Raw genomic sequence first — 10,320 nt, 5'->3', positions numbered from 1 at the left:
GGAAATGCCCAGGGGAGTTAAGGTTTTCCCCGCATGTCCAATCCCAGCCGATGGCACAGGGCAGCCTCAAGGTCTGGCTTACAGTGGCCTCAGGGTGGAATTCTCTCTACTTTCTCTCCTGCTGTGCCAGAACATAGCCCACCCTACTCAGGCCAGTTCTGTGAAGACAGCTACTTCCTGCCTGGCACTTCTGAGCATCAGAATTGACCCTAGGTACCACTTGGTCCAGATATCTATTTGAATGAGTTCCTTAGCTCTAATGCCCAGCAGAGCCCCACCCTCACTGAGGCCACCCAGAGGACTATGGAAAGGTAGTCTGTGCAGGGGTCGAAAATGGGTTTAGGATTACATAGACCTGAGTCTGAATCCCACCTCTGTCACTGACTAGCTGTGTGTCTCTGGACTAGTTACTTAATTTCTCTGTGCCCCTGCTACTTTATCTATAAATAAGGGTAATAATTTCCTGCTTTAATAGGTTGCTGTGAGACTAGAATTATCTCCCCTAGATGTGGCCCCTGTTTTGGAGGTCCCTGGGCTCTTAGAGCCCCTTCCTATTTCTGGGAACGATAAGCTTCAATCAGCCTCTTCTGCACCTTGGGTAGCAGCGATGGGGGGATTTTTTTGGAGGAACCAGACCCCAACAGAGTCCATACAGCAGAGGAGGCCCCACAGGAGGGCCAAAGTTCTTCAGCCTAAAGCTGTCCCTGAGAATCACAAATTCACAAATATACCCTCTGGCTCCTGGGGCCTGGGACACTCCTGTTTAACTATTTCCCATCCAGTGGCCTGTAGACCGTACTCTCAGGGACCACACGCCTGCCAGAGTCGTAATTCAAGAGCAGCCAAGCTGGGCATTCACCTGGTCAGTCCGCAAATTATTAGGTACCTGCTGTGTGCTCAGCACCGAGGTTCTAAGGTATCCCTGTGCTGAAGGCATCTGTAGCAGGGCAGGGAGGCTGAGTGCAGACCCTCTCAGCAGGCCTCTGATGATGCTGTAAAGAGAGGTTCAGCGCACAGTAGAAGCACCGATCAGGGTCAGCCTGGGATCATCAGAGACCGCTTCCCAGAAGAGAGGCTGCTGGCTGGACTCTTGAATGGGCAGTACAAATGTGCCAAGAGCAAACTTCATCAATTCATTCAACACGTTTTTGCTCAGCCCTTGCCATCCTCTCCTCCAGCACCTGTTCTGTGCACTAGGGATTCCATGATGCTAAAGAGAACAGCAGTCTCTGCCATCCAAGTCCTGGCCTGGCATCCACAGCTAGGCTGTGGCGCTCTCCAGTGGAATATAAACAACTCCACAGAACATCAACCTCAGACAAGGCCACTGTGTGACCGTGATGGATCTAGATATAAACAAGCCCAAACCCTGTAAGTCCTTTCTGACACCCCCACACTGAGACCTTGCCGCTCACAGTGGTGTGTGTTCTCCTCCACTGCAACAATCAATAAACCCAACTTGCTCCGCTGCAGGTGAGTTCCTGGTGGTCTCTGGGTGGAGGCTGTTACGGTAATGATGTAGAGGTAGGATTTGAGTGGAGACATGGAGGAAGAATGTTCCAGGCAAATAGAATAGCCAATGCAAAGGCTCTGAGGAGAGAAGATGACAGACATGTTTGAAAAATAGCAAATGGGCCAACCTAGCTAGAGTAGGAAAGTCAGAGTAGGTATTCCAGGCAGAGGGAATAGACAATACAAAACTGCATGTAAAAGAAAGTAGGGCAGGAGTTCCCCGGTGGCTCAGTGGGTTAAGGAGCTAGCATTGTCACTGCTGTGGCACCAGTTTAATCCGTGGCCCAGAAACTTCCAAATACCATGGGTATGGCCAAAAAAGAGGGAAAAGAAAAGAAAGTAGGCCATTGCCTGGCAAGTGTGGGTAGTTCTATGTGGTTGAATAGGACACAGTCAATGTATCTTTGTAGGGCTGCATCCCTCAGGCCTGCAAAACCAAAGCTTTCCCAGCTTCCCAATGGAAGAAAGAGTCTAGAGTCAATGACAGAGGCATAAATGGTTTTTTTTTTTTTTTTTTTTTTTTTGGTGTTTGCTTTTCTTTTTGCAGCCTCACCCGTGGTATATGGAAGTTCTTGGGCCAGGTGTTGCAGTGGAGCCATAGCTGCGACCTATACCACAGCTTATGGCAATGCCAGATCCTTAACCCACTGAGCAAAGCCAGGGATCAAACCTGCATCCTCACAGAGACAACACCGGGTTCTTAACCTGCTGAGCCACAAGAACTCCTCAATTGTTAATCAATGGGGGGACTTATAGGTCTGAAACAAGGTCCTGCAGCAACACCCCACATGTGTGGCAGACGGCAGGCAGGACATTTTCAGGGACTTTTTTCCGTTTCTAAATAGCTAATTCATTTTAAAGGAATAGCAGTTACAGACAATAATACACATCATTCACTCACATGCACATGCCCGACTTTTAGAGGAATGGGAATCAGCATTCAAGTTAATCTTCCCCCTCACTGTTAGTTCAGCCTCTATGGACTTTTTTTTTTTTGTCTTTTTTTTTTTTTTTTTTGTCTTTTTGGGGCCACACCCACAGCATATTGAGTTTCTCAAGCTAGGGGTTGAATCAGAGCTGTAGCTGCCGGCCTACACCATGGCCATAGCAACATGGAATCCGAGCCGCATCTGCGACCTACACCACAGCTCACAGCAATGCTGGGTCCTTAGCCCACTGAGCAAGGCCAGGGATTGAACCTGAATCCTCTTGAATACTGGTCAGGTTCATTACCGCTGAGCCACAGTGGGAGCTCCACCTCAAGAACTTTTGAAACCAAGTCCCCCTAAAATCGAGCTCCTCTGCCAAGTTTATGACTAACCTCTCTATCCAAAATGTTATTCCCTTTCTTGTTCAACATTTGTTCCTCCCAAAATTGAGTATTTTAAAAAAGAGGGGATTGAAACTAAGCAAGACCCAGTGGGGCCCTCCTGGGCACAAAACCCATTCCATGTCCCCTGTTCCCCTGTCTCTTTCTGTCCTTTTTTTTTTTTTTTTTTTTTTTGTCTTTTTAGGTCTACACACGCGGCATATGGAGGTTCCCAGGCTAGGGGTCAGATCAGAGCTGTTGCCACCAGCCTACACCACAGCCACAGCAACACCAGACCCAAGCCGTGTCTGCGACCTACACCACAGCTCATGGCAACGCCAGATCCTTAACCCACTATTGCAAGGCCAGGGATCGAACGTGCATCCTCATGGATACTAGTAGGGTTTGTTACCCTTGTTTCTTATCTGCAGGAAAAAGGCTTCAGCCTCCTAGACCTTCCTGGTTACCAAAGAGCAGATTCAAACAGTTGCTAATCAGGGAAGTAAGGGAATGCAGAAACAAAGGAAGAGGAATCAAGAAACAATATTTAGCGCTTAAAGTGGGGTCCTAGTTCCTCCTCAAGCAATATGCAGAACAATATCTTTGAGTTCTTCTACTGGAATGAAGGCCCCTACCCAGGGGGAGGATGGTAACCTCAGGCTGAGCACCAGACTCCTGTTACCTCACCTCCAACCGATCAGAAGAAAGTCACACAGCCTGCAGCACTCACCCCAAATTTTGCCTCTAAAAACTTTCACACACCCCCAAAACCATCAGGGAGTTTGGGGTCTTGAGCAGGAACCACCTGTTCTCCTTGCTTAGCCCTGCAGTAAACATTTCCCTGCTACAAACTCCCATGTTTTGGGTTGTTTGGCCTCGCTGTGCATTGGGCACACGAACTTGTGTTCTGTAACATGTTGGGGCCCCACATGTCAGCAGACGGCCCCTGCAGGATGACCCTTGTGACGGTCATGCCCCATGCTAACAGCCAGCGCCCCCAACTTTCCACTCCCCGTTCCTATTTCCAGACATTGTGCTCACAGGCATTTCCTCAGTCTCCTGGCGGATCCGCTCATAGTTGGTCTGCACCCCGCAGGCCTACCAGCCCTGTGCTTGCCCAGCTTCAAGTTCAAAGAAAGAGCCGGAGTTAGTGAGAGACATCGGTGGCTGAATGGATGGGGGAGCTTACATGTCTGAAGCAAGGTCCTGGAGAGACACCCCACCACATGCAGCAGACAGGACTCGGTGGGGGCGGGCTTCGCTCCTGGGGGCGGGGGAGGTTACCAGTTAGGGGGGAATTGACATCAGGTGGGCTCCTGCGTGACCCGGGAAACTAGCAGAAGGGCATGCCCCTCACCGCCCCTGGGATAAGCTCTCAGGTGGAGATGTTCTGATCTAAAGCTACAACAGTCACCAGCTGGGGCAGGGGCAAGGATGCAGGAAGGTCCATCAGGTGAGTAGGGCGTAGGCGAAGCAGGCACTGGGGGAGCAGGGGATGTACAGAGAGCAAGAGAACAGACATCTTGGGGGGCCAAGCCTATAGTCTTGTTTTGAGGAAGAGGGACAAGAGCCTTTCCAAAGAGAATTTTTACAAAGTCACCATGGGTCCCAAGGCTCTGTTGGAGCCACTCATGATGGCATTTTTCTTTGCTATGATAAGAGAGTAAATAGGTGGATACGTTCTGTCTCTGAGCATGGTCCACCAAAGGGAGACCCCCCTCCCCGCCACCTTTGGATGATCCTGCCAGGTCACCCTGTGGGTATATGTCTCTCTAACCATCTAGGGGAAAGCCTGTCCCTTTGGAATAGCTCTAATGGGCTAACATAGGCCAAGCATTTGTGTGGTCCAGTGTGATTTAAGCGTGCAGTGGAGTGAACAAAATTTTATCACCAGCTGCAATTTATGCCCTGGAAAGAATACCAAAAAAAGAGTCTGCCTCCTCATTGCTGGCAAAATAAACCGGAAATTCCCTGCACCAACTCAGGGCTTTGGGCCACAGGTGTGAACACACACACACACCCCACACACACCACACCATCGCTGAGCCCCAACCCCAGCCAGCTCAGGGCTCAGGACCACTCAGCAACTAAAGTTCCTCAGATAAAAAAGGCTTTAGAAGTTATGCAAGTAATAGCCAAGTACTGTTTTAGCTTTGGCATGTAACAGAGAACAAAAGTGAACTTTGAATTCTTTCTCTAGGTCCTGACACTTGTTTCATTAAAATTAATAGAATTAAGTATAGTCTAGTCCATGAGAAGAGTAAACTCAGACTTGGGGCAGAGCCTAAAAAATGCCATGCACTGGATTTCTATTTCTGAATTTGCGGTGAATCAGGAGCCATGGAAGTATTTTTGAACAGAAGGGAGATATTGTCTTTAAATGTTAGAAAGATCACTCTGGTAGCTTAACGGTGGTGGGTTGGGCCCACGCATTCAACTCCACTGCTTTTTGAAACCCTTTTTTTAAAAAAAACATTTTTAACTCAGTGGGTTAAGGATCCAGCATTGCCAGGAGCTGTGGAGTAAGTCGCAGACACGGCTCACTCGGATCTGGCGTTGCTGTGGTGTAGGCTGGTGCCTATAGCTCGGATTCGGCCCCTAACCTGGAACCTCCCTCCATATGCTGCAGGTGCGGCCCTAGAAAGACAAAAAGACAAAAAAAATCTAGACGAATTTAGGAATGGTGATGACTCTATTGATGTAATATCTAAGGCACACTTTGTGAAATATACAATTGATAAGCTGTATGTTATTAAAATTTTAAAAATAAAAAATATGTTAAATATTAAAATCCATAAGGAAAGAGAGAACAGGAGAGATGTCAAAAGCAGTATTTTGGAAGCTGGAAAGAACGAGGCAAACAGAAACCAATGCAGCAAAACAAAAAAAGTTCAATCCTGAGCTGTGGAGCAATAAAGAAAAAAATCCCTTGTATATCCCAGAACTGTCAAATGGCTCAGGAGTCACTAGCACCAGGTACCCTTGAAAGTGGAGAGGCGAGAGGGATGCTGGTGGAGGTGGAGCCAAACACAGGAGAAGTGAGGGTTGAGTCCTGCCCCACTCCCACCCCATTCCACCCCTCATTCCAACAGACACTGGGGTGGATCTTGGGGTCTGAAAAGGTAACATTGAAGGCCTCTGGACTGGCATGCGAGGCAGAGGGAGGGCAGAGCCCCACACTGAAAATGGGATCAAATTTCATGCCTCGTCATCCACAGCCTCCTCACCCATCTGCTCCCTCAGCCTCTGGAAGAGCCACCTGCAGGAATCTGAGCAGCCCAAGAAGAAAGCCCCAAAGATCCTGAAAGCCACCCTGGTGAAGCAGCCCTGCCCAGCCCAGCCCAGCCAGCAGCACTTCCTACAGCAAGCAGGCTAGACCTGGCAACTCCCACAGTGGGTGAGGGACAGAGGAGCCCAGATGGTACCTTGTTTCTGTTCATCTGGTCCCCAAAGAGACAGACCCACACACCTGCTCACACCAATCCTGTCCTCCTGGCTTGTGACCTTTTCCTCCCTGCTCCAGGTCTCTTATGCCATCACACATCTCTTGTCCCCTAGGTCCAGCGGGGCATAGGGCCCGGCAGGCACTGAAGCCCGGGATGTGGGCCTTGGGTTCCGGGGAAGGGCAGTGACCATCCCCTCAAGGCCAGGAGAGATGGAGCTGCCCACAGGGGTGAGGGGGTGGGGCCCGTGGTCTCTCCAGTATCATCCAAGCCAGGACCTCCCCTGGGGGAGGCAGGCCTTGGACAAAAATTGTTGCAGAGCCTCATCAACCTAAACATTTTGATTTGCTCATGTATCACCAGAATTCATAGGCCCACACGAGCCACTGATGGATTGAAGAGGCACTTCTGTATTTGTTTATTGTCCACTCAGAGCACTAAAGACTCCATAATATGGACAGGCACTATCTCTTCCTGTCCAGTCTCGGAACCATCTCTTCAAGTCGTCTATGGCCAAGGCTGTCATTCTTGGCTACCTTCATAAATTTCACCTCAAAGAAAAGGTAGCAAAGCTGTTATTACTCACAAAACCATGCCTCTTTGGAACCCATTTGTATTGAAACAAAATAGCCCTCCCTGACTCTGTGGTTCTCAAATAATATTTATTTAGTGCCAGTCCCATCTCCTACTCATGACATTGCACAATCCATGCAGCTTGTGGCCGTGAGTATTGGCTTCCAATGAGCCTCTCCAAGGTGGCAAAGATGCTTCCTTGATAATGATCAAAAATGCATGTCTTTTTTTTTTTGGTTTTTCAGGGCCAAACCTGCAGCATATGGAAGTTCCCAGGCTAGGGGTCAAATCAAAGCTACAGCTGCCGGCCTACACCACAGATACAGCAATGCAGGATCTGAGCCGTTTCCGAGACCTATACCACAGCTCGCCGGCAAAGCCAGATCCTTAACCCACTGATCGATCCCAGGGATTGAACCCTCAACCTCATGGCCACTGGTTGCATTCATCTCCACAGAGCCATGATGGGAGCTCCACAAATGCATGTCTTACCCAACGTATTAAAAAAAAAAAGTAGGAGTTCCCGTCACGGCACAGTGGAAATGAATCCGACTAGAAACCATGAGGTCGTGGAGTCGATCCCTGGCCTCACTCAGTGGGTTAAGGATCCAGCGTTGCCATGAGCTGTGGTGTAGGTTGCAGATGCGACTCAGATCCGGCGTTGCTGTGACTGTGGCTGTGGCTGTGGCTGGCAGCAACAGCTCCGATTAGACCCCTAGCCTGGGAACCTCCACATGCTGAGGGTGCAGCCCTAAAAAGAGAAAAGACCAAAAAAAAAAAAAAAAAGGCAATTATTTATTTTCACATTATGTTAAATTTACCCCTGGGGATTTTACAGTGTGAACATAGAACAGCACATCTTCTAACCGTGAGCCTTCTTTAGGCCATAATCATGGAATTTTTAGAATGTGACCTCTGTTGACCACACCTCTGCCGTTAACACACCAGGAAAGAGGAGGGAGCCCCTGGCCAAAGTGAAAGGAACAGTCTTTTTTTTTCCCCTTTTTTAGGCCTGCACCAGGGGCATAATAGAGGTTCCCAGGCTAGGATTCGAAGCAGAGCAACAGCCACCGGCCTATACCAGAGCCACAGCAACGTGAGATCCGAGCCATGTCTGCAACCTACACCACAGCTCACAATAACGCCAGATCCTTAATCCACGGAGCAAGGCCAGGGATCGAACTGCATCCTCATGGATGCTAGTCAGAGCCATTAACCGCTGAGCCACAACAGGAACTCTGAAAGGAACAGCCTGGTTCAAGCTCCCCATCACCTCATAGCAAGTGCAGACCCCTGTGGGAAAGGCCCCTTGTTGTGGAGCTGGTCTGAAACCCTCAGAGGAGATGGCTGGGCCACCTCAGAGGATGGCCTGACAGGTGCTGGGAGGCCCCTGGCAGGGCAAGGAGGGCACCCAGGGAATGCTCACTGCCCCCCCAACCCCTCTCTGCTGCTGTGGCCCTGGAGGCAGCACTGTGATTAGAGTAAGAGCTAAAACATGGACACACGCAGGCCCCAGAGCTGGCAGAAGCCCAGAGCCTTGAATTTGTCCTGAGTCCTGGATGACTCAAACTCATGTGATCCCACATGAAAATACAGTGCTGGTCAGCAGGAGTCATCCACTCCCAGGCTGTCCTCCGGGAAGTGGGGCCCATGCACAAGCCCCAGGGCCACACCATTGGTAAGAATTCTGGAACTCCTCAGGGCCTCTGGTTCACCCCACAACCAGAGCCGGGGGTCAGAGACACTGCAGAGGAGAGAGACAGGGGCTGGGGCCCACATGGGTCCTGGTCCTAACTCATAGGCTCTGCCAGGAGGGTAGCTCTGGCTGGTCTAGGTCACTGGAGTGAAACCAAAAAAAAAAAAAAAATTTTTTTTCTTTTTAGGGCCACACCTGTGGCTTATGGAAGTTCCCAGGCTAGGGGTCAAATTGGAGCTGCAGCTTCTGGCCTACACTGCAGCCACAGCAATGCCAGATCCAAGCTCTGTCTGCAACATACATCACAGTTCATAGCAGCACCGGATCCTTAACCCACTGAGCAAGGCCACAGATTGAACCTGCATCCTCATGGACACTAGTTGGGTTCATTACTGCTGAGCCACAGTGGGAACTCCCTGACAAAAATTTTTGAGGGGAGTTCCCTTATGGCACAGTGGGTTAGGTATCTGTTGTTGTTACTGTAGTGGCCCAGGTTCCTGCCATGGCTTGGGTTCAGTCCCCGGCCCAGGAACTTCCACATGCTATGGGAGCCGCCAGAAAAAAAGAAATTTTTTTTGAGAAATAAGCTTCTGGAGACCATGCCCCTCCCAGATATCCAAGTGGATTTAGAATAATTTTTTTTTTTTTTTTGTCTTTTTGCTATTTCTTTGGGCCGCTCCCGCGGCATATGGAGGTTCCCAGGCTAGGGGTTCAATTGGAGCTGTAGCCACTGGCCTACGCCAGAGCCACAGCAACTCGGGATCCGAGCCGCATCTGCAACCTACACCACAGCTCATGGCAACACCGGATCGTTAACCCACTGAGCAAGGGCAGGGACCGAACCCGCAACCTCATGGTTCCTAGTCAGATTCGTTAACCACTGCTCCACGACGGGAACTCCGGATTTAGAATAATCTAAGGAAAGCACTCAAAAGCACTGGGCTAGGAGTTCCCATCGTGGTGGAGCAGAAACGAATCTGACTAGGAAACAGGAGGTTGCAGGATCGATCCCTGGCCTCGCTCAGTGGGTTAAGGATCCAGCATTGTCATGAGCTGTGGTGTAGGTCGCAGATGAAGCTCGGATCTGGCATTGCTGTGGCTGTGGTATAGGCCAGCAGCTGTAGCTCCGACTGGACCCCTAGCCTGGGAACCTCCAAAAAAAAAGCACTGGGCCCTCTGAGGCCCAGCCCAGGCAGGAACCTACTTACCCATATCTAAGGGCCATACTGGCTCAAGGAGATGGTTCACCTCCTATCTCTCCTCACAGCCTTGATTCTTCTTGGGCAGAGGCCTGTGACGTGCAAAGCCCTCCCTACCTCCCTCAACCCCCCACCTCGTATTCCTTCTCCCACCCCACCGAACCCATGCTCTCCCCTGGCAGTCTCCCACCCCAGGGCCCAGGGCCTTCCCTCCACAGGTAATGTCCACAGCTAAGCCCCAGCAGCGACCTACACCACAGACTCTGTGCCTGGCTTGGGAACTTCCATATGCTATGGGTGCTGTCATAAAAAAAAAAAAAAAAAAAAAAAAAAGGGTATGCATTGCATAAGGATACTCTGGCCCCTAGAAAGTACCTGAGGGTGCCTGCCTGGCTCATGGTGGTTCTTTCTGTTTGTGAATCCCTCCACCACCTACCTACCCGCCCCCCAACACACACACACACACACACACACACACAACATGGGACCCAGGCAGCCACAGTTCTCCCATGTGACTCCCTTCTCTGGCCAAATTCCCTGTCCAGGGATCTGGGGCTCAATCCAGCCAGGAAGTCCCTGAGCACAGCT

This window comes from Sus scrofa, chromosome 13, assembly GCF_000003025.6.
Source record: "Sus scrofa isolate TJ Tabasco breed Duroc chromosome 13, Sscrofa11.1, whole genome shotgun sequence".
Taxonomy (NCBI): domain Eukaryota; kingdom Metazoa; phylum Chordata; class Mammalia; order Artiodactyla; family Suidae; genus Sus; species Sus scrofa.
This window is presented reverse-complemented; position numbering follows the sequence as displayed.